Below are 26,704 nucleotides of genomic sequence, written 5' to 3' on the forward strand. Positions count from 1 at the left end.
TGACCACCTTACCCTACGTGACCACTTTGCCCCCACTACCTCTATGAATAAGCAGCATCACGAATGACACGAGTACACTAGTGATTCGAGGCTTGCAAATGTTAATGTATATTTACAATGAATGTAGTATTCGCAGTAAGTAAATGTAGATATAAAGTTAGTAAGCAAATATAATATTTTGTAGTATACAAATAATTATTTTTTATGCTGATAAAACCGATTTTTTGAAGAGAAATTACTGATGAAAAAATTTTTTACCCCTTTTTATACAGATGAAAATGTGGCAACACTGCTTCAATTGTTTGAAGAGGTTTTTTTTCTTAAAGAGGCTTTGTTCGGATAGTCTCCTCTATTCTACGCGGCGAACGACGTAAGATGGCTCAAGTCACGGTGTTCCCGAAGGCGAATAGGGTGACTATAGTTTGTCACTATATTATTGTCACTAGATTTGAATTCGTGTCCCCATATGTTACCGACTCCGGATCAAATAGGATCTAAAAAGTAAGGTGGCTTCCAGAACAAATATAAATATATACACGGACTTTTCGGCTGCTTTTGACAAGATCAATCATAAAATCATAACTGCTAAACTGCATCGCATCGGGTTCAATGGACCATTACTGCACTGGCTGTAATCATTTTTGACTGGTCGAACCATGAGCGTCAAAATATGTGACTTCATATCCTCCCCTTTCGACGTAACATTAGGCGTTCCACAAGGAAGTCATCTTGGACCATTGATTTTCGTACTATATTTAAACGATGTCAATCCCATTCGCGAATGTATGAAGCTTTCATATGCTGATGACTTCAAACTCTTCATGCGTGTGAATATCCGTGATGATGTAACCTTTCTACAGCGACAGTTAGAAATCTTTGCCAGCTGGTGTGAAGCAAATTAATCGCTAACACACAACGATAAAGTACGATTATGAGCTTTTCGGATCGGTATGCAATATAGAGGCGAATGAACTGCAAAGTTTAAAGCCTCTTAAAAACAAAGAAGAAGAAGAAGTATGCAATAGACTCACATGTATAAAAGACCTGTGATAATTATTTTAGATTCGAAGATCACGTTCAGCGAATATATCGCATACGCAGTCTTAAAGGCTTCCAAGGCTTTTGGATTCATTTCCCGCACCACTAAACATTGAAGATCGTTGTAAGTTTCTGAGTTTGGATCAGTTATGCGTACTGCGTAACACAGCTAGAGTTGTTTCCGTTTACGATTTCATCCAACGCAACATCGACTGTTCTGGATTGTTAAGTTGCATTAATATCAACGTCAGAAGGAGAAATATGCGTAACCATGAATTTCTCCGCCTTACAACTGCACGAACTAATTAATCTCACCATGAGCCTGTTACTAGCATGGCTCGAACATTCAATCGCCATTTTGAAAACATCGATTTTCATACAGTGCGAGAAATTCCTATAAGCGCACATGTATATTTTGGCTGTAAGATTAACTAAATATATATTTCCAAAATATTTTCATGGGATTTAAATGACCTTCGAACATCAAGTTTATCTTGCCAAGAAAAGTCCCAATCCTATTCTCAACAGTTATTCAGAATGAGAAAAACGTGTTTTCAAGGTAGAAATTCTTATAAGCGCACATCAGACTTTATTCTCAAAGAACGATTTATACATGAAAATGACAGCATTCAATATTTGGTTGGTTTACAATTTTTCAGAATAGTTTCATAGACACGGTTTGGCATTGACTCAATCAGATTATCCAACATTTCATGTGGAATTTTATTCCACTCGTCCCTTACACATCTCTCCAACTCACGAACTGTTGCAAATTGCCGTCCACCACTGTAGACTCGCCTTGCCAGGATTCCCCAGAGATTCCCGATGGGAATGAGATCCGGCCAGTCCATAACCTGAATGTTTCTTTCGGAAAACCATGACAATGATTTCTTGCTTACGTGAATGGCAGCATTATCCTGCTGGAAGATGAAGTTGTCGTCCATAATGTCTTCTATAAATGGCACCAAAACACTGTCCAGTAGCTCTACATAGTTGTCGGAGTTCATCCTTGTCGAAATAGTGGCGATAGGAGTCTTCCCTTTTCTTGAAAACGCAGCCCACACCATGAGACTTCCACCACCAAAATTCCTGCTCAACTTCACTTCGCGATTTTTTCGTAGATCATGCCAATAATACGCGCAGCAATCGGGACCATCAAGATTGAACTTTTTCTCGTCGGAAAAGATCACTTCATCCCACTCTGCCTTCCAATCCATGTGCTGTTTAGCGAAATCCAATCTTGCTTTAATGTTCCTTGGGGTGAGGTTTGGTTTCTTTGCCTTCTTCGTGTATCCTCGCGAAATTTGGGAAAAACGTCGTTTGGATATGGGAAGGTCCAGTTCTTGCTTTATTTCCGAAGCATTAAATTTTCCAGTCTCCCCAAGCTGAATGATGCGGTTCCGGTCGCGGTTTGAAATTTTGCAGTTACCTTTATTCTTCCTTCTGATGCCATATTTTGGGCCCTTCTTGAAAAAATTCCGGACCACTGTTTCTCCTCTATCGATCCTCTTTGCTATCTCCCGGTTGCTTAAACCAATATCCTTCAATTCGGTTATTAATCTCCGCTCAGTTTCGTCCAAGAACTTTCCTTTCGGCATCGTGCTTCAAATTCAATTGCGCTACTTCACTGCTTAGCTGATTGTGGTTAACTCGTTCTCTCGTTACAACCTTACCAGGATGTGTTGAAAAATGGCCAAGATGTTTACATATTGGTGGGAAAATATTTAAAATGCCAGTTGCGCTTATGAGAATTTCGCACCATAATTTTAAAAATTTTTTAGTAAAAAAATATGTTAGCACCAATGATGACTTAAACAACAAAGTTAGTACACATTTAGTCATTAGGAAATCACTACGTAAAAAAGGAATGGTTTTATCTACTATATATCTAGAATTTTCAGAAAACCCAGGTGCGCTTATAGGATTTTCCCCCACTGTATACACCCATACCTCGCTATACGGCCGCCCTTTATACGGCATTTCGCTATGACGGCCCTCTTCAATTAAGGCACGTTTTCGACTTACGGCCCAAAATGATTCACTATAATGGCATAACAACTTTTTTCGATGTCGATATACAGAACCACTATATCGGTTTGGCATGGAGTTGCTTTATACATACACATATTTTATGTAACATGAAGTTGTTTACCTCTTGTTTAAGGATTATTGTTGGTTTTCAGCTTATGTTTTTTTTTTGTACAAATATGTGTACTTGTTATGTATGCATTTTTGATTTTAAAGAAATAAAAAAATGTATGTTGAATGATAAATCATGTTACATACTAATTAAATTTGGAATCGATCCTATTGAATTTGTATGAATTTGTGTTAGAGTAACTGATTCCTTATACGGCTTTTCGCTTTGCGGCCAAATTTTGTGGAACGAATCTAGGCCGTAAAGCGAGGTATGGGTGTATCAAGAAACAGAATAAAAAATCGTCTTAGACAAGCTCAATTAGGTTAATTAATTAGGTTAAGACAATTAGTTAAGTAGTAATATCATTAGGGTTCAATGTCAACCTGTTGATAAATTGTTGAATAAATAAATAAATAAAGCGAGAAACTTTGCCATCTCACGCCATTCGCCGCGCGGAATATACATATAGGTTATTTGAACTGATTGAGAACTAAACGTAACTAACTTGCTGTAATTTATGCAAAATTGATTTTAATTTAATAAGGAGTAATTGTTTTCCATCTGGTTCTATAGTTATGAAACACTGGCGTTTTTGGGCTTTCAATGTTTCGTGCCTGAACGAAACAATAAAGTTCGAATTGCCTGCCTTATAACAGATGATTATTATATCCCACACTGTATGTGTCATGAAAAATAGTGTGTTAAACTCAAGGAATTTAATAATAAGATCTTCAAGAACGTTTTATGATATTTCACATAACACAGGAATTAAATTTACGACGCGTGCGTATAGCAACATTCTATCTGAAAATAAAGTACAAATATATATTAGTACAAATACATATTCGTAGTGGCACACAAGTATTTGTACTTCTATACAATGAATAATACCATTCGGTTGTTAACCGGTTGAGCGCATCTCAAACCACTTTTAAGTACAACTAGTGAGTTAGGTTCATATTCTATCATTAATCTTCATTAATCTTTAGTTTATACTCGATATCACTGATATATATTAGAGACTTCATCCACCACAGCAAATAACTCACATGTTTCGATTATTCTACTGTTGTGATTAATTGCCATACGCCACGTGGTTGATAATGGAAAAAACTATCGTCGGTATACTGTGGAAATGATTTGTATGCACAAATGAATTGAATTAATTGAAAGTAAAACCGGAACTATCTACTCCTATAGAATTTACGAAGAAGGAAATCAACATTTTGCATACTTCGAGCGAATTAGTTAATGAACAAACCGTCCGGAGAATCGTCCGTAACAATACAAGGGCGATGATGGATTGTGTGTTTCACTGGAAGCCACGAAAACGTCATATAATGTGGTTTGTTTCTCGTTTGCTATTGAGAAACAAAACAGCTAATCAGCGACGTCAGTGTTGAAAGTATTGACTGATCGATCGTGACCGGTATCTTTCATCCTGTTCGATTTGATTACAAGTTAAGACAACTGACTTGCACTAAATTATGGGGTTTTCAAGCAATCATGATAGGGCCAATATACCCATATGCCGATTCTAACAACCTCATCTTCTAATTTGCTGCGCTGAACCGAAGCGAAGAAGATTGGGAATCCCCTAGCGCGCAAACGTACGTTTCCCACATTCTATGTCGTCTGGATTGAACAAATTGAAACATAAGAAAATTGTTACAAACATGTCAATACGTTGCACAAACGGCATCCAAGTACCGTTCTGAATCATATTTCGGACAGCATCATATTTAGGACACTTTGTAATAATATCTTGCAATACTTAATGCCCTGATGATATAACGGTGAAATTAATATCACAATTGATTCTTTAGATTATCCCCTTGGTTTCGCTATCATTTTATATTAGATTTACTTTGAAATTATTACATAGTAGGCAAAAAACTAACAGCACTACTCATTATTGTTTGTTTTTGACGTTCGCTTAGCGTGAGCAGGTAGCCATTTATCAATAGTTCAATTTCTCTCGTGTTTCATCCCTGATCATCATCGTTATCAGTTAACTGTTATTGCTTGATGAGTGTTTCACAGTTAATTATAAAACATAATGAAGCATATTGTAATTTTTCTTCAAAAAATTATAAAATAAAATGTCCGAAATTTGATTCAAATTTTTTTCCTACGATTTAAAATTGGTGATACTACAATGTATGTTTTCAGGTTTATTATGGATTCGAAGCGTAAATACAACAAGGACAAAGTTGAAGACGCTTTGGATGCCATTCGAGCAGGATCATCCGTACTGCTGCAACCCAAAATCCAAATCCTCAGGAAATCCTCAAAATCAGTGTTGGCCAACGTGCAAAGCGGATGTGGGCGGTTGGTAGCGGATGGATGAGAAAGCATTTGAGATATATAAATTTAGACTAGTAATATTGTAACTAATATCAATAAACATTCATGTTAATTAATAGTAATAGAATATATTTGTTGAGGGACTAACGAAACAGATGAAAATCAAAACAGGCTCTATTGCGGTTAAGAGGGGTCCCGGGTCAGGAAGGTCGAAAAATCGAATTTTCTTTTTTTGCATTTTGGGAAACCTCACAAATTTTGTCCTAAAACGATTTTTCGATATTCGATTTCGTTGGAATGTTACAGTCAAAAGTATGAGATTACCTCAAGGGATATAGTATTGTTGTACGAATTTTTGAACGCGTTTTTCTGGAAACCATGTTTTTTCAGCTGATAATACCGATATCTCAGGAATTAATCTACTGATTTAACCATTTTGGATTTTTTTCGAATTTCAAATAACTCCTATGTAACACTTTAGGTGTTGTCCTGAAGTTTCAAAATATTCTTAGGAATTCGTTCTGCGACACGCCATTCTGCTTCAGAATCATCAAGGTACCGATTATTCGTTCACTCAAAAAATGGAAAAAAACATCTTCAAATATACCTTAAACGATAACCAAATAAAATCACAAGAAACCGTTATGCAAACCGAGTGTCCGAAATTTGAATTCACTCTGTCCGAAATTTGACTTTTTTCATAAATAGTGTCCGAAATTTGATTCCTATCCGCTTCAATTGAAAAACATTTTTATTCAATAATTGATGTTTTTAATCAAATAGGCACCAAAGTAGAAAGCTTAAAAGCTTATTGAACTAATTTAGTAAAAATTTCAACCAAATAGTACTTATGCATAAAGTTTAAGCGTCCGAAATATGATTCAGGACGGTATTATAATTATCTATGACGAAAGAACATGAAATGAGTTCTATTTATGGAGGGAATATCAGTGCGCACTCTGCTTGACCGAAGCACATCATTGGGCGTCCTTTGAAGGCAATTACCCTTCGGTACACAAAGTCCATCTTTCACTCAAGGCAAAAATTGACAAATGAAAAATTATCATTTCTCTTTTGCACGCCCACGTCCGGATGATGATGATGATGATGGGTGTCTTATAAAATGTGGTTCATCCCGGGAAGGATCCGGTGGTATATTTATACTATCGGTTGTTATTTGCTCGCACATTCAAATGATAGATAAAGGATGTACTCGTATTTACATAGCAAAATTACTGTGTGTTTTCAGCTAGAAACAGGTTCATCATTGGGTAAATATTACAAGATCTTTGTAGGCGCAATAGAAGCATAAACTCTGTTCATGTGGATAAAATAAAAAAAAAATCTTTGGTGAAGTGTTTATATATATTTTTTTTCGTCTCAACACAGGACTAGTATAACATTTTTATGTTATTTTTTTTTGTTAAAAAGAGCAAGTTTTGGTATCAAACGCTGAAGAACATTTTCAATAAGTAGTGTATATTAAATTCGATTATTTAATCCATTCAACAAGGTTAAGATTCCGGCCAACTGTCGTAATACGCGTAGGAATATATTAATAATCGTTGGATTCAAGAAAAAATTATTCTATCCAATTATCTTTTGTGGTCTTCTTTGCTGTCCTTAATTTGTGTGTATTTTTTCTGAGATTCTTCCCAAACCTATTCTGAACAAAACATGTTACATTATGCTGGTATGTATAAACGTGTTTGATTTTTCAGATTTCAAGTAAATGGATTATTTCAAGTGGGCAATATTAATAACATACAAAACTTAAAACACTTACGAGTGTATTAACATTTTAGTACATTTCGCCTAATACTCGATCTATAAATCTACATGCTAGGATGAAAGTACACCTGTGTTGGGTTAGTGCCATTTTGCGGACAAACAATTTCCCCCATCACAATCGACCCACTCGTGCATTTCGGATGTTCGGAAATCAGATAAACTCCCTTCGCAATCCTCTTGTTTAATCTCAACGTTCGTCTGAAATTTCACATGCAGCCCATCGGGTTGCCTTCTAATCCAGTCACAGGGGCTGCTGGCAGTCGTTATCCTCCGAAAAACAGCAGACGAGAAACCATTACATCACCTGATAAAATCTTCGCAAACAAAGTTCGCATTTCCACAAATAAACATGTGTTCCACTTCACGTGTCCCCAACTCAACGAGTGCAATTCGATGCACACAAATCCAGGAACCCGGACTGTGTTTCCGGCATGCATACATGTGCAATGAGATGTATTCGCCTTTGGGGCTCAGAAGGACTGCGATGATTAAAATCCTTTTGATTAGAATCCACTTGGGTTTGCTTTTTTGATTCGCTTTCCGAGCAAGCAGTTTACATGGTACGGGGTGTGTGGAAGACGACCGCCCCTAAAGCCTATCCCATTTTGTTTTGGTCTGGCGATGCACCTGTGGGGGGGGAGTAGTTTTTGCAACTATAACGGCTTTTATTTACACCGGCAAAGGCTTTGGTGATTAAGACTGTAATTTCCCTGGTGCGCGGCGAAGGGAAGACACAGAGAACTACAAAGGCAAATGCAAAACAAGATATCATTCACCCCATCTTGTGCAAATAGGACACGTCAGGATTCAATTCCATGGTAAATAGAATGCACTATAGTGACTGCTAATGAGAACAACCCAGGGGATACAAATGGTGTCATCCTGTTCAGGTAGCGTATCTGTGCGGAAAACAGGAGCACACAGGTGGGCAAACAATCGGGGAAAATATGCTCCCGATGAGTGGAAAATCATAATGAGGCATTTTCCCGCGATACACCACCAATTAACAATAGAGCAAGTGTGAATACAACGACCGAATTATAGGTTTTTTGTTTGTTGTATAATTATCGAAGCGAACACTATCGAGCTGTCAGTCATTTTGTGGCGCTTGAACTAGCAAATTATAATTGTACTAAAGATCAATTTATTTTGACGGTAAAACATTACAAAACAAAAATATTTTTATTATGCCTTTATGTGCTTTTCATGGAATAGACCAATAATGTATCAAATATATGCTACCATTTTGTTGGAGTATGGTTTAGATAATTCCTTTACAGGATAGTGTTCACGTTAGGAGGGATTTTCCGCCCAAAATTTATTTTTCGTTATCACATTTTAAAATTATTTTTCACTATAAAAGGGCCTGACCGGGTAAGGGAGTAAAAAGTGCCCCCAAATCAAATTACCAGCTGTATGGCAAATATTGTATACGATATCAAATAAGAAATTTTGGCCCACATAGGATCTATTGTCAAAACGTACTGTTTCGTTTGTTGCACGCCATCCTCAAAAGCTTCGAGATAAAAATTTGAAAAAAAAAACTGAATGTGCATCTTACTATGGTTTGAATTTAGAGACCCAGCACTACTCTGATATCTATTTAAATTTTGATTTTATATGTCTAAATTTTGTCGGTATATTTAGAGCATTGCGCTGTACAAAGTTTTTTTTTTCTCGTATCTTCAAGTATATGAGATTATCTTTACATTGGATGGTTTATCTAATTCATGGGAGTCAGCAGTACATCCAAACTGGCATTGATAGAAAATAAGTCATCCTTAGCACAAAACATGCTTTTTCCTGCCTTAGGGAGGCAAATACGCTGAAAAAAGCATCCCAGATATGATCTTTTTGTGAGAGTGAAATGCCTATATGCATTGAGCAGACTTCTCATGTGTATTAGTTGAACTTTCATTTTAGTTGTGTGTGTGTCAGCATGGAATGGTACATGTATGTGTATCAATGTTGTCAATTGCATTTTTGTTGTGAGTGTCAGCATGGAATTGTACATGTATGGGTATCAATAATGTCAATTGCATATGTGTGCGTGAGTGCAACCTGCACGCGTAGCAGCTGTTTCTGGCAATGCTGCGCTCAATATGTGGCAGTAGTGATAACTGAACTATTAATTGAAATTTACAGTCCCGTTACCACTGTCACGCATTCACATTCAAAATCACACCTCATTTGAGACTCGCTCTTAGTTCTTTCAAAATATAACTATGAAAATAGTTGTATAAAAAAATAAAACACACTTTATCGTTTCGTGCGCTATAATTTTCTAGTTTTTGCACCTCATATAAACACATCAGCCATTAAATAAATTAAATAAATTGGTCGTCATGGACGGCCTACAGAGCACACAATCGCTAATGTAGTGCGTAAATTCGAACAAACTGGATCCGTAGCGGATATTGTGAAACCTGTGCATCATCGTAATGTGCGTTCGGCCGAAAATATTGCTGCTGTTGCTGCCAGTGTGGAGAATGACCCGAATGTTTCGATTCCACGGCGTGCTCAGCAATTGGGCTTGTCAAACACATCATTGTGACGAATTTTGCATTTGGACTTGCACCTACATCCATATAAAGTCCAACTGGTACAAAAATTAGAGCGTGGTGACCATGGAATGCGTCGGTCATACGTCGATTGGGTGAACGAACAACAGCAGCAAAATGCTGAATTTTCGCATCAAATTTTCTTCAGCGATGAGGCACATTTCGAGCTCGGTGGCTATATGAACACCCAAAATTACCGTATATGGGGCTAAGAAAATCCACACGTGATTGTTGAGAGGCCATTGCATCCGCCAAAAGTCACTGTTTGGTGCGCATTATGGTCTGGTGGAGTCATCGGGCCGTATTTCTTTGAAAATGAGTACGGCGAGACGGTAACTGTGAATGGTGAGCGCTATGGCCACATGTTAACCGATTTTTTTTGCCAAAAATTGAAGATATGGATACGGATGACATGTGGTTTCAGCAGGACGGCGCCACGTGCCACACAACACGACCGAACATGGCCATATTGGGAACGAAATTTGAGGGACGCATAATTTCACGTTTTGGTGATGCCAATTGGCCGTCCAGATCATGCGATTTGAACCCGTTAGACTTTTTTTGTGGGGTTATGCGAAAGACCGTGTCTATGCCAACTCCCCGCAAACTCTTGAACATTTGAAAGACAACATTCGTGAAGTTATGACCGAGATTCCGCCCCATATGTGCCGAAAAGTCATCGAAAATTACCTGTTCCGGATCAAGGTGTGCGAGGAAGCCCTAGGTGGACATTTGAATGATGTTGTATTTCACACATAATGGCATAAACCAAACTTTAATTTGAAATAAAAGTTTCATCGAAATTCGAATTCTAAGTGTGTTTTTTTCCAATTTACTTTCGGAATTTAAAGTTGGAAAACCCTGTATTTGCTGAGAGCAAAACGGAGAACGTAAAACAGTATATTAAAGTTAACGTCTTTGATGTCTACCAAAGGATACAGTTGCTACATCAACTGGCGATGTAGTTGTTACGACCCACCACAGGCACTGTTCCAGACAAAGATAATACCGACGAGGCAACGAAGGAATAATTTTTTTTTATATTGCACTGTAGTTGCACTGTAGTTTTAGCTAATTAGACCTAAGCTAATAATTATGTAGTTATAATATATTCAAATAGTTTTAAAATGTATTGCTTGATGGTGGCTCTTTATCCACTTGAGCCTAATTAAATCAATAAAGGAAAAAAAAGAAAGTCTTTGATGTATGCGTAAATTAAAATGTTTCCCCTATTTTTGGATGCTCTGTCAAACATGTTATGCACAAACTCGCCTCTCGCTTGGGGAAATACAATAGCTCTAATAACATGTTTAAGCTCATTGAATGTCACTTTTTTGGATGCACAAAAGTGTGCTAATTATTCATTTTGGGTGTAGTACCCAATGAGATCAGTACAGTACAGTACAGCAGCTACATGAACTTCCCAAGAGGGCACTCATGGCCATAGGATACTCAATATACATAACCTGGTTATAAATTTACTACCCTCCTCTACAAACAATGTTCCGGACAACGTGGCAACGAAGGAGAAAATGCAATGTTTATATATAATATATTTCTGTAGTCATAGATTTTTTTTACATGACCTGACATTTTTTACATAGATTTTTTTTCATAGATTTATGTAGGCCATGTATCTAAAGAGAAAATATACAGATTTTGAACAATAAAAAAAAATCAATTCAAATGCAATTACTACACATAATCACAGTCCTATGTCAAGATCCCGTCCGTGCCCCTAGGATCAGACCCATCAACTTTTTTTTAAAAAACTTCACTATAAACGAACGCAAATATGCTTGCTTCTTTTGTCACTAGGAATGGTATGGTAATAATTTTGCTTTTCCCAAATTAAAAAAAAATATATCCCAACTTTACTGATTATACTAACTAACTATCTAAGAAATAGAGCAGGAACTTAAATTATGCGAGAAGTTATAGCTTCCAAAAGTTATATAGACATTCATAAAGAACATTTAGGATTAGTTAGAATGACACAGAATGTAACCAAAAGTAAAATGTATGAAAATAAAAAATGCTACGGTAAATACGTTTCAACGCCACTGGAGCGTAACTTTCATTATGAATTTATTTTTTCGAAATAAAATTTATTCTGAGGTTAATGTAATGGGCCAAGTTCCCATCTAACGAGGATAAGGAAATGAGACGGCCCTAAGCCGCTATCCGTTATCCGAGTCGGCCGCCGACCCGCCGTCGAAAGTGGCGTCCTCTCGCAAGCAAACTTGTTAGTTTCAAACATAAAAGATGATCCTTCAGTTAGGTTTGATCGAACACTAGCGAGCGTCGGACGGCATTCGTTTGCCCGGTGATTTTTGCTTTGAAATATAAATGATATATTTGAAATCCAAAATTAATCAAATTAAAAAATTTTTTTTTTTTCATTTTTTTTATTTTTTTTAGTGCAATACACTAAATTATGATCTCTACTGTCAACAAATGGACCGTTTGAAGCTAGCGATTGGCCAGAAACGTTCAGAATTGGCCAGTAGAAGCGGTGTTGTGTTGCATCAGGACAACGCAAGGCCACACAATTCCGAGAGCTTGATTGGGATGCTTTAATGCATCCACTATATAGTTCGGACCTGGCACCAAGCGATTATCACCTTTTTCTCGCATTGCAAAATTTCCAAAATGATAAACAATTGGGATCAAGAGAAGATAGTGAAAATCTATTACTAGAGTTTTCCGTCAATAAGGACCAAGACTTTTATGATAGAGACATTTTGAAGCTACCTTTAGAATGGCAACAATTTTACAACAAAACGGTGCATATTTGACCCAAATCGGACAATCCGAAGCATACTAAAAATTGTTTTGAATTTCACCCAACAATAATGGATAACTATTTCACAACTATCTTCTACTTCTTCTTCAATGGCACTAACGTTCCTAGAGGAACTTCGCCGTCTCAACGTAGTATTACTTGCGTCATTTTTTATTAGTACTTAGTTGAGATTTCCATGCCAAATAACACGCCTTGAATGCATTCTGAGTGGCAAGCTCTAGAATACGCGTGATCACAGTGCAAGTCGGAGGAAATTTCTTTGACGAAAAATTCCCCCGACCAGAACAGGAATCGAACCCGAACACCCGGCATGTTAGTTATGACGCTAACCACTCGGCCACGGGAGCACATTTCACAACTATAGAACCACTCAATTTTTCTTAGTTTCCAGAGATATGTTAAAAAGTCGGTTGTATTGAAGTATATGGTGTAGGATAGAATAACTATCTTCATTTATAAGCCTGACCATTTGAACTTTATTGTTCTGTTCTGGCACGAAACATTCAAAAAACTAAAATTTAAGGGTCTCATAACTACAAAACCAGATGGAAAAACTCTCACTCCTTTACAAAATCAACATCAATTTCACATGAATTACAATAAGTTTCTAATTCGTAGGTCATCTTCAGTTCTCAATTACTTCAAATAATCCATCCGGGGTGGGTTCAACCAAGATGCGGCATGTTGTAGTGTACATTTCGTTCTACGCAGAAGATACTGCTCATTTAAGCTCTTCAAATCACTCATACTGTTTGTAGACTGCATCTACTATTCGTATGATCACTCCTCATAAGTTCTTGACAGGGTTTTGACCCTGAGATTATCCAATTATCACATTATTTTTGATGCAAAAACAGCACCAAATGATTTTGAAGTACTTCGTTGCACTTTTGATTGTTCATTCGTGTTGATGGTAAGCTATCTGAACCAGGTATTTTTGAGAAAAATCTACTCAAATCATAAAAATCCCATTGTGATTGTGTCTGAAAATAATTTGATATTACAATGATGAGTTTTGGTAGAAGAACTAGGAATTTTTTAGTAGAAGGAAATTGTAGAGGGTCAATTAGAAGATCAATCAATGAACAGTTCAGCGATTGGACCCTCGAACGTTCGCCTAGCAAGAAAAACATGAAAGTTTGAAGGATGATAACAAAAAAAACTGCTTTGGGCGGAACGAATTTGGCCGGGTCAGCTGGTTTGTCGATAAAAAAGCAACAGGAATATCACCTTTTAGGTGTTGAAGAACAGCTCAATGGTCCAGGGATCGCATACTGAAGATAAGATAAGTATCCAAATGTATAATGTATAAGATAAATGTATAAATGTATAAGATAAGTAAAAGTATCCAAATGTATCCAAAATTTAAAAAGCGTTTTTTTCGAAACCAATGTTCCACAAACTGGCGGGAGTTCTACCTCCGGAACAGCTCATCTTGATGATTTTTCTCCCGGATTCTCCACGAGATTTCCTGTCATCGTACGTAGGATTTTTTTTTATATTTTGAAAAACTAAATTTTGGTGAACATTTTTGTCTCCATTTTTGAGGCAAAAACGATTTTTTCCACAAAAAATGTCACTATTTCTTTAAAATCCAATATTTCGAAAAAATACTACGTACGATGACAGGAAATATATCTGAGATTACGTAAAAAGAAGAGTGGTTGAAATCGGTCCACTATAAAATCTTGTACAACTCCCACCAGTTCGCAAGGTTTTGGCTGCAAGAGTGCAACATCGTGAGTTCAAAACTCAGGGCCCTCATTGACCATCTTTGTGTTGTTATAGAATAGCTACGTCCACGCAACAATCATCAGCGATGGAGATCGATTCATCCATACAACTGCTCTGCTCTGCAAGACACATCGGACTGCTGTTCTATAAATAACTCAACAATGATCAATAAACTGTCTCCCCTGTCCGGTGGTCTAACTGGATAATGGAAGAACAGAAAGAATACTCTTACGCCTAAATGGCTACTGTGTAAATGTACCATATGTAATGGTATAGAAGGAATACTGGCGAATGACAACTGTGTAATGTGCTAATTATAGATATGATAACCATGTGACATGTACACGATTAAAATTCGGCTCTGTTACAGCTAAAATGCTAATGAGCCTTAAATAAATAAATGGGAAAAAAGAGTGCAACAAATCGGTTGCGGCTATTCAGGGGACAGTCCAATTAGCTCTAATTTTTTTTTGTTAAACAATATATACCTCCTCAATGGTTCAAAAGTCTGAACCTGGGTAGGGACTTTATTCGCATAATTTCTCCTTTTTTCGCCTTCTCTCGACTCATATCCAATCACTGTTTGTTAGACGCGCTACCACGATTTTACCACGACATCGAACACGTTGTTTGGTCGTACGAGGTGTATCTTGTTGCCAGATCGAATTTAGAGAACTGATTTTGCCATACAAATGAAACACAAATTTCTGCATTACTCGAGAATTAATGTGAGGGTTAATGTGAGATATGTTTCTATGATGGTATGACACCCCTCTCTCCTCGGGAATGGAGAGGGGGTCCAATAAAAATATTACACATATTTCAACCAAAAATATTCCAACCAAACATGACAATTGAAAATTTTCGGAAAACTCTGAAGGAAAAAGGGAAAATTCGGAAAATTAAATTCCCATATGTTCTACAATTACATAGTGACAAGTGCTGTTAGTTCTTTTGATGTTTTCGCTAGCGAAATTGATCATTGATCGAAACTGGAAATGGATTTTAATGCGATGAAACGCACTCCTATATCTTCTTCTACCTATACCAATAAAAAAAGTATGTGTTGATAAGAGCTTCTGCTCGAGGCAGGAATTTCCGATTTAGGACTGCCTTTATTCTATCATATTTTCTGTATAAAACATTTATTCTATGTAACGGAGAAACATGTTATTTGCAAGTGGTTGAGAAATCTTGAACGAGAATTGTCTCTGAAAATAATCTGATTTTATAATGATGAGTTTTGGTAGGAAAATTAGGATACTAGGAAAAAAAGAAAATTCAACGGGGTCGATTAGATGATCAATCAATGAACAGTTCTGCGATTGGACCCATGAACTTGCTCATAGTAAGAAAACGTGAATGTTTGAAGGTATTGATAACAAAAAACAAATTTTGGGCTGGACGAAGTTTGCCGGGTCAGCTAGTACCTAATAATATAGTGTCATAGTGTGCTACCCCCTTAAGTTGAAACGCACATTTTAGAAGTACATTTAACATATTATTGAAGAAAAAGCCCAAAAATTATACGTCTTCCACGAATCTTTAAATATATGTGTGGTCTTATCATCATGAAAAGCACTGTATAAACGTTTGTCAGCTATACTATCATTTTTATTCAATTAGACATCATATTGATATCATTCTTATCCTGTAGATTTTAGATTAAATACAGCTGACGTATATTTATAGATGGGCTATACTGTACCACTGTCTCTGAATTAGTTTTCCTTGATGCCACTAATTCTGATTGTTCGTCTTCCAATCTAATCACCTAAATCGCCCGGAAACATTCTATAGTGGATCTTACGTATTAGCCCTCTTTAGTTGTCCAACTCTAATGATATTTCCTCCCATTATTTAGTTCTCACTATATTTAAAATCTCAAAATTATAATTTTAAATCATAGCTTATATTTGGATGGCGGGAGTCATCGGGAAACAAAAACCAAAAGTTGATGTAGTAGATGATGATAATGACTGGTTTATTCCTGTTTAATTCATGGCGCCGTTTGTATACCACTCTGGTTTATAATTAAGCGCTATTTACTTTGGTATCAGTAAATGGCGCTCAAGCATTAAACCGATGGAACAGAAGCGTGAATAAAAAAACTCTAAATCAGTTGAAGAGAAGAATTATAATTCATGTAATGCGAATTATATGTAACTCCACCTATTCGCACTTCTGCATAGAGCTGAACTTCTATCGGTAAAATAGCGTCGTGATGTGGGGTTAATAAATTCATCCACAATTCACGAGGTGTCTTCACAATTTTCCGTGTACCATGCAGTCATCCCGTTCATTCGCAACAAACTTCCTCGCCGTGAACCGGCACGTGTAGTCAACGTAGGAAAGGAGAACACAACATAACCAGCGTCCCTCCGAATTTCTCCTCTCATTTTACCCCAGCTTATTAACCCGCCAATGTGAACGCAATTTTCCGTGTACCTTGGCCGAACGGTTTGGAAGTTCATCCAGTGTACGGACAATTTTCCGTGTACGCTCTCTATCTCTCGCAAGGACCTTTTTGTTTCTCTCTCCGCCATCAGCGCAGCGTATTTTCGTCAAGAATGACATTGCAGGAGTATACCAAAAAGAAGAGCGTTCACGAGAGGGATCAATACTGAGTCTGTTCGCGCGGATGGAAACTCTTCGGTCGAGCGCTGAAAAGGACGAACTGTTCGCGATGTTCCTGCGGAGGAATCTCTCAGTTTTTCTACGACCGCTGACGACAACGCAACACACGTAACGTGGGGACTGCGGATCGCTGGACAATCGTTACCATTCGTGTTCCATCAATAATAGTGCGTTGATTACAAAAATAGCCCGATGGAGGTGATCCCTTGCTACACCTAGTGCGGAAATTCGTGTGTAGTACATGGGAAAAGTTTTCCGTTCCGCTAATACGTTTTCATCGCATAGTTTGACCGCGACGCGTCCAGTTTGTTTCGATTTCACGTTTGTAGGTGTTGGATTTTTGCGAGCAAGTACGCGTTTTTTGTTCGGAGGGAGAGATGTGATTAGTGGGTGATTGGATTAGCCGAGGAAAGAAGGAAGGAACACCGTTTGTGTGTATATATTCTGCGGATCTAGTTGAACATATGTGATGAGAAAATAAGGTAGGCGAGGTGTTGTGCAGAGGTATAGTTTTCTTCGTGAATATGGATCAGGCAAAAGTGGATCGGCACCAACAGGAAGAAGGACGATTGTGGCAGTGCTAAAGTGAGAAAATAGGAGAGCTTTTCTGTACGGTGAAAAAAATTCTGCCAATGAAGGCAGCCAGTTGAGTGAAGGTTTTATTTTGAACGTGCAGAAGACTTTCATGTCATTCTCCATCGCGTTCGGAGGATGATACATAGCAGAAAAGGATAAATGTGCCACATCCTTTGTACTTCCGAGTGAATTATTTCTCCGACGTTTGGCAAACCAGGGCACACAGTTGAGGGGGTGTTGGATCAGAAGTTTGTTTGTTCCTGTACTGCACGCATGCATCAACAACTGGTTCACATGTGATACCAACGGAGCGATTTATGGCACAGGTATACTCACTAGCTGTAGGATTATAATCTTCCTCAACACCATCAACCATATTCATACATCACTCACCAAACAAAACCCAAATTAAACCCAAAGATTGCATGTCCCGAGGAAGTGTGTGTTTGAGTACGACGAAGTTTCTTCCTTTGTTTTATGCAAAACAGGCGAAGAAAGGCCTCCGGCAGTTACGCATAAACAATAACAAAAAAATGACTCCCACATTCCTTCCCACAACGCAAGTCGAAGCCTATCCAAAGGAATAGGCGAAAAAACATGCCAAAATTAGAATAAATTCATGAGAAAACCCGCCGCGGTGCAAATGGGGGAGGCGACGACTGACCTGATAGGTGATTGATATGCCCTGGACGTTAATATAATTAATGTGACATTAGGCTAAAATCCGCTCACGGTAATTTGCCATCAAATTTGTTTGTCTAGACGTTCGGTGGTTGGTTTTCTCCATGAGGTCGGGATCTCACCAGATATTTGGCTGCGGGATAGCGAAAGAAGCGTAACTTTATAAGTAACATTGAAGTTCCCCATCCTTGGAACCACTAACATGTTGTCGTTGCCATCATCATCATCATCATTAAGGGAATTGCAAGAGATGAGACCGGCTAACGAGCGTACTTACGCGGTGTAAGCTTATGGTGGATTATTACAAATCATTATTGCTGTACATGATTAGTAGGTCAGGTCGGGTCGTGAGGTCATCGTGGGCAGTTTTTGATCGACCGTGTGCTAGTGGTAATTGAAGCGAAAGGGAAGTCGAGCACATACATGAGGGGTTTTGGTCAGGATAGTTTGTATTGTGATAAGAATTCTTGCTTGCTAGTAGAAATGTTGCTGCATGCAACTGTGGCTGTTTGAATTTTTTTAGTCAAACAAGCTGTTGCATTTGATTGAATTGTGTCTAAAATTTAGAATTTAATTCAAATCAATTTCGCATTTGCGAAGTATTTTACGATCTTAATTGATTCATTGGGTGATTGGGTGAGATAGTGAAACAACCAGCATAAGTATTAAACTATCTCGGTTCATTCTATGATTAATTCCAATTAATAGTTTTACGGCGGATTTTAGTCAAGATCCCTTGGAAATGTGACAGATACAATGTGTGTATTTCGTTAATGATTCAATGAATCGGAAAACTTTTCCTGACTGAAATATAGGTGTTTGTCTTTTTCCAGGAAAAAAAATAGAAAAAGGAATCGTCGTTACTCCTTAGAATTTGCCTAACTTTTCTCTTGGTGCGACTCATAAGCTGGTAAACGTCTCTTTCAATAAAGGCATTCGCTACCCTATTCCACCAATTTTTTATCGGACCGATGTTTTCGATGACGATTCATTCTATTTTCAGCTTCTGTTTTACAATTGTCAAAAATTTCTCATTTGGACCTAGCTGAGGATAGTAAGGAAGATTCAGTTATTTCTGATAAATTGGATTCCGTTATCCAACGTACCATGTCTTTGCCGTAATGACAGCTGACTGTATCTGGCTGAAACGCGCACTGGTAGTATTCGTTTTTTGAGATACTTTGAGATACAGTACAGCGATCAGCGATCAGTTTTGATGTTAAGAAAACATGTTTCTGATGTTAAGAAAACATCCCAACAATTTATCCTCGAAAGCCTCTGCACTACTCTTAAGGTACTGGCTGTGAAAACAGCAGCGAAGCTCCTACGGAAATCTGGATGTGTATATTTGTATTTACGTTCCTTTTGTGCTTAGACTGTGGCTACGTAGGTTTTATGGTACGGCAGCATGTCCAGGGATTTTTATACCATCGGTTGGGTTTCGATCCATTTTACTCCGCAAAACTTCAGCCGATCCAATAATTCAAGAATACTCCGCACATCTTAACGGAACACTGGAGGAATTCATCAATTTTCCAAACAGTCTTTTTCATTCCTTCTTGAATGAATTGTGAAAATTTGTGAACTGCAGCTACCTATATTCGTGAACTCGCAGTTTTGGCTGCTTCGGATTTCACGAATTTTATCATTCAACTGCTTCACTACTCTCCAATTAACATGGGAACCGTCAATGTTGCGTTGACCCACTTCAAACTACGTTAAGTTTGAAAATATTTCTTCAATCCGTCGAACAAGTCCAGTGCACGCGTTGAGCTTAGAATAACTGAGCCAATGTACCTGGGTTCCACCGTTCCTTTCGTCACATTCCAGTAACGGACGCTAACATCCATCTGTTGCTTTTGTGAAATGTTATTTAACGTTTCGTCGAAGTCGATAACGATATCCTTACAATTTTCGAGTAAACGAAGGATGCCATTCAAAAAGTATGGCTCAATACCGTATGTGATCAGGTAGCTCATTTTAGTTCTACTAAGATGCATCTTTGGTACCATTCCACTGTCCGGAAACATATGCGGAAAGAGCTTAGCACTAGAGCACTAGAGTTTCATGGGATCATGTCTAACAGTTTTTTTTAATTTTTTTTATCCCATTTATTTATTTAAGGCTCATTAGCATTTTAGCTGTAACAGAGCCGAATTTTAATCGTGTACATGTCACATGGTTATCATATCTATAATTAGCACATTACACAGTTGCCATTCGCCAGTATTCCTTCTATACCATTACACATGGTACATTCACGGAGTAGCCATTTAGGCGTAAGAGTTATTCTTTCTGTTCTTCCATTATCCAGTTGGACCACCGGACAGCGGAGACAGTTGATTGATCATTGTTGAGTTATTTATAGAACAGTAGACCGATATGTCTGGCAGAGCAGAGCAGTTGTATGGATGAATCGATCTTATTTCGACCGTGGATCGATCTCCATCGCTGATGATTGTTGCGTGGACGTAGCTATTCTGTAACAACACAAAGATGGTCAATGAGGGCCCTGAGTTTTGAATTCACGATCGATCGCTTACTAAGCGAACGCGCAACCAATGTGGCTACGGAGACCCCCCATATCTAACACTTGCTGAGGAAGATTGCCCAAATGAGCTCACGACCTTACTCGTGTGTGTATTCTGTGTTTCAGTGGAATGTTTGTTTTCAACAGTCTGAATTATAAATCAATCAAAAGAAATTGTGTAATTCTTTATGTTTGTGTTTGTTGGAAGATGAAAAATCAATCTTGCGTCGACTAGAGACTCTGACTCTAGATGGGACTCAACTGTCGACGAAAACTCCGTTGACTCTCTGATTGAAGATCAATGTATATAAAACATACAAGAGCACTACATTTAAATAAAAATTTAAAACATTAATCCATCTGATTTTTCCTGGTTTTGAATGAAAATTCGTGGTTTAACCGGTTTTCCTGGTTGTGTTTCCACCCTGAATGATAATACACTCGTCGGATAATTCAATTCAAGAGATTACAACGTGATTACACAGTGAAAGTGAACTTTAATGAAGTGATTGAAAATAATTTGAAGGGCGTAGCGTTCAGGATACACACTTGCAGACTTCGAAAGCGGTATGAACACAATGCTATGGCTCGGTTATTCAAGACTGCATTGGAAGACATTCCTTGATGTTTTCAGCTAATTGAACTTTTACGTATACCGCTTGGCAAAATTATGATAACAATTTGCTGCGATAACGTCGATTGAACAATATACGTTCAACTTACATGTCAAAATCAAAACTGAGTGCTTGAAGTTCAACAAATCGAGCAAATTTGAGGTTCGAGAATTACATACACTTGGGAGATGTAATAAATTCAGAGGGAAATGTAAAATACATTGATCGTTTAGCCATTCTTTCGTTCAGATATTTTGGAAGTCCACCAGAAATGAATGAAACGAACAAGGCATCATGGAGGTCTTCGTAGCCACTTGGTTACGCGTTCGCTTACTAAGCGATCGGTCGTGAGTTCAAACTCAGGGCCCTCAATTGACCATCTTTGTGTTGTTATAGAATAACTACGTCCACGCAAACATCATCAGCGATGGAGATCGATCCACGGTCGAAAATAGATCGATTCATCCATACAACTGCTCTGCTCTGCAAGAAACATCGGGCTGCTGTTCTATAAATAGCCCAACAATGATCAATATCAACTGTCTCCGCTGTCCGCTCTGCTGAACAATGGAAGAACAGAAAGAATACCCTTACGCCGAAATGGCTACTACTGTGTAATTTACCATAATGTAATGGAACAGAAAACTTAACGCCTAAATGGCTACTACTATCTACTGTGTAATTTACAGTTTATAGAAACATAAACATATGTACATGTACACGATTAAAACCCGGCTCTGTTACAGCTAAAATGCTAATGAGCCTAATAAATAAATAAATGGGATAAAAAAAACAAGGCATCATGCCATACGACTTGCAACAAAGAAAGTAATCTTTTCGCAATACATGAATTGACCTAAATTGGGATTTGAAATTGTTTGTTTGTTCATTTAATCACTGGTTTAATCAATAATTCAATCAATACACTCAAATATCTACTAAGCCAACGGTAGTCCTACGTCAACCTTGCGGTTGTATTTTAGGTATAACTCACCCATAGTTCTTGATGTAGTATTAAGTTTTTCAGGGACATATTTTAATTTTTACTTTACGGTTTCAAAGTTAGTTTCAAAATCTAAATACCAACTTAAGAACTTGTAAGTAATGCGTATTGAAAAATTATTAGTTACACTTGATAATTACTAAATTTCATATATATATATATATATATATATATATATATATATATATATATATATATATATATATATATTGTTGAATTTTAATCAGAAAATGAGGTCAAGTTTTCTCTTTTCATCAACCGCAAAGTTTTTAAATTGGTAAGTATTATGTATCAATAAGAAAAAAACTAGAGATTTTTAAGAAATTTTGCTATGGGGGTCTTTGGTATCACTTCATTCTGGAAAAGGGGTCTCTCGCCCAAAACAGTTTGAGAACCCCTGATCTACATCATCAGAGGCTCATGTAAACATACGGCCATTCCATGCCAAACCAATATAGTGGCTCTCAGATTTTCGTAAATAAGTGGTAGATTTGTTCTTTATCGCAAACAATTAGACTCGTTTTTTTTTTCCGTTAGGGTGACCATTTCCGTTTTATGGTGGTCCGAAAAATCACTTTTTTGCACTTTTTTATTCCTAAAATGACTTTTTCAAAAATTCATAACTTTTGAACTACCGGATCGATTTTAATGATAGACATATCAAATGATTGGCTTCATCTCGGAAAAACACTTCAGTTGCAGAAAAATCAAAATCTTGTTTCCGTCATTATTGACTGTATTTGACCCATTCCATGAGGTTATGCACCAATGAACCAAATTTCAAATTTAGTTTTAAAAAAATTGGAAACGTAATTTGAATAAGCGCTAGTTATATCATAAATTCCTTGAAACGAATTTGATTTTCATGCTCCAACCTTTGAGAGGCAGTTTGAAAAACTACATAATTATATTTAAAATATTTTAGGTTTACAGCATTTTTATGTTTCTTGAGATATCTCTGCACTTGCTTCACCAAAATTCAATGTCCAATGTTCAATTCATATACCATTGAATGGATAATTAAATACTTGTTAGAGCCGTGGGTAGATCTAGGTTTCATTTTGTAATTTATGAGAAACAAGCATTTGAAAAACAGGTATTTGGAAGCGTTGTCACGTACTGCATTTTTTTTTATTTATCAGCTTAACCTAAGTTCTAACCTTTATATATTTGGGTTTCTCTGAGCAAACAATGAGAGTTAACAACCCACAAAATTTGGCTAATATCGGTACACAAATAGAGGAGTATCAACTGTCTCAAGAAGTCGTTGTCACGTCACACAAAGTATACGATCCATTCCAACGTGACGTGGTAATATTTTGACTCAATACAATCGCGAATAGTAGCGTTGGCACATATCCATGGGTACGCGAAGAAAAATGAAAAAAAGACGGGTGGGTAATGTCGGGGACATAACCGGAGTGACGTAGGACTATACAAAGGGGACAGCTTTCATACTCTAGCGGTACACACTCACAGGATAGAGACAAATCGGCAGATTCAGCCAAAGGGGCGGGTCCAACGAGACGAACGAATGAGCGTTAAAAGGGAGCGATGGCAAAAAAATACATTCATTACGATTTGTTCGCTCGTTGGATTCACATACAGACTAAAAAGGGTCCTTTTCAGGATCACAAAAAGTCTAAAGAGTTTATTGTTTTGTTATCACTCGATATCCCCATCTTGTTCGGCTAAAACTTCCTGCTTAGCGATTTGTTGTCACTCGCCACAGCTTTCACAGTTGGAAAATTTCTTCCCATCCAGCTTGTGACATATTTTACAGTAAATTACATTCAATGGCACGTCGCATTACCACCACTCAGTGCCGGATTGGAGGTAATTTTAACCTGTAATTGAACATTTGCGATGACAGTGGTACAGTGTCGACTTTCAATGTGGGGTCATAATTTGGATCTCTATGTTTACAAAAATGTCCAACTAAATAAGTCGCATTACATGTCCGTCCAATTAGCTAAATGTCGAACTAATTATAGATTACTGTACTTTAAATCTGGAAACAATTTAGGAATTGGTGAAAATTGAATAATCAGGAAAGTCCCTAACTATCAATAAGCTCAGAACAACTGCCAAATTCACATACTCATCAAATCCTGGCAAACAAATTATGAAAACATCAATTTGTGTTTTATTATTATTTTGGATAATGTTTTAGAAAGCATTGAACTTTATTTCCTAAACTCTTTTTTGGAAGGTTTAATGGCCCTGAAAAGCGCCTTGTTTTATGGAATGGTTCCAATTTAGAAAACTTAGTACTCGTGGTTTTGAAAAAAACCATTTCGAACGCCCTCGATGCCGCCTTGTTCTGGATTTGCCGCCAAAGCAGTTTGTATAAAGAACAAACTTTTTTCTTCTGCTACCTGATGCCGTTTTGCGATTGCGTTTGCCACTCGCCATTCGCTGCAACTGCCTGTTGTCTTGATGTCCGCCGAACCGAATGTGTTCCGTTCCGAATGCAGGTTTTCTTATCGTCGCGAGCACCTAAGCCAGCTAACTCGATTACTCCGGCGGCCGAAACTATATAACGCTGGCTAGGTGGACTGGTACACAGGTACTAACGCGCTCGACCTAGCAACCTTTTCCGGTGCAATTGGCGGATACACCTACGGGAAATTGCAGACCACCACGGTTCGAGCGGGATTTTGCCTTTCCCTTCTCTTTTCCTCCTTTGATGAGTACACGATGCCGATGCCGTACAACCACACGGGTTTACGGTTTGAAAGAAAATAAGATATTTTTTTGGGGTCCGCGTGTTTTATACTCTAGCGGTACACACTCACAGGATAGAGACAAATCGGCAGACTCAGCCAAAGGGGCGGGTCCAACGAGACGAACGAATGAGCGTTAAAAGGGAGCGATGGCAAAAAAATACATTCATTACGATTTGTTCGCTCGTTGGATTCACATACAGACTAAAAAGGGTCCTTTTCAGGATCACAAAAAGTCTAAAGAGTTTATTGTTTTGTTATCACTCGATATCCCCATCTTGTTCGGCTAAACCTTCCTGTTTAGCGATTTGTTGTCACTCGCCACAGCTTTCACAGTTGGAAAATTTCTTCCCATCCAGCTTGTGACATATTTTACAGTAAATTACATTCAATGGCACGTCGCATTACCACCACTCAGTGCCGGATTGGAGGTAATTTTAACCTGTAATTGAACATTTGCGATGACAGTGGTACAGTGTCGACTTTCAATGTGGGGTCATAATTTGGATCTCTATGTTTACAAAAATGTCCAACTAAATAAGTCGCATTACATGTCCGTCCAATTAGCTAAATGTCGAACTAATTATAGATTACTGTACTTTAAATCTGGAAACAATTTAAGAATTGGTGAAAATTGAATAATCAGGAAAGTCCCTAACTATCAATAAGCTCAGAACAACTGCCAAATTCACATACTCATCAAATCCTGGCAAACAAATTATGAAAACATCAATTTGTGTTTTATTATTATTTTGGATAATGTTTTAGAAAGCATTGAACTTTATTTCCTAAACTCTTTTTTGGAAGGTTTAATGGCCCTGAAAAGCGCCTTGTTTTATGGAATGGTTCCAATGTAGAAAACTTAGTACTCGTGGTTTTGAAAAAAACCATTTCGAACGCCCTCGATGCCGCCTTGTTCTGGATTTGCCGCCAAAGCAGTTTGTATAAAGAACAAACTTTTTTCTTCTGCTACCTGATGCCGTTTTGCGATTGCGTTTGCCACTCGCCATTCGCTGCAACTGCCTGTTGTCTTGATGTCCGCCGAACCGAATGTATTCTGTTCCGAATGCAGGTTTTCTTATCGTCGCGAGCAGCTTTGCCAGCTAACTCGATCACTTCGGCGGCCGAAGCTATATAACGCCGGCTAGGTGGACTGGTGCACCTAGCTACCTAGCTACCCTTGCGGGGAACTCCAGATCAACACGAGTGGGAACTCCAGATCAAGGTTCGAGCGGGATTTTGCCTTTCCCTTCACTTTTCCTCCTTTGCCATATCCAACCATGGCTGCTTGTGTTGGTTTGTTGATGTGAGGTGATGCGAAACGATGTGGTGTACGGTTCGGATGAGAATGATCGTTACGGCAGCGGAGAGGGGATTTTAAGCTGACTGGCTGGCTCGAGAATTACGCATGTGTGAGACTGCGACCAATGTTTCCCTCATTTTTTTCTTTTTCCTTTCCAATCGTGCTTCATTCTATTTCGCTGCTGCTCTGGTTGCCCGTTTTGGTCGGTACGATTTGAGGAGCACAAAATGGACCAATCAAAAATAGGCACATAGTGT

At 37.8% G+C, this 26,704-nt stretch overlaps 1 protein-coding gene across 3 annotated transcripts in view; it reads left to right on the forward strand.

The window, feature by feature from the left end:
• The first annotated feature begins 17,071 nt into the window (after nt 1–17,071).
• LOC129777544 (nephrin-like) overlaps nt 17,072–26,704 on the forward strand; it is a 172,725-nt gene continuing 163,092 nt past the window's right edge. For all 3 annotated transcript variants that reach the window (XM_055783867.1, XM_055783868.1, XM_055783866.1), the window contains exon 1: nt 17,072–17,916. The gene's annotated coding sequence lies outside the window, so the exon portion shown is untranslated. The remainder of the gene's footprint in view (nt 17,917–26,704) is intronic.

The sequence above is a fragment of the Toxorhynchites rutilus genome, chromosome 3 (assembly GCF_029784135.1).
Source record: "Toxorhynchites rutilus septentrionalis strain SRP chromosome 3, ASM2978413v1, whole genome shotgun sequence".
NCBI lineage: Eukaryota > Metazoa > Arthropoda > Insecta > Diptera > Culicidae > Toxorhynchites > Toxorhynchites rutilus.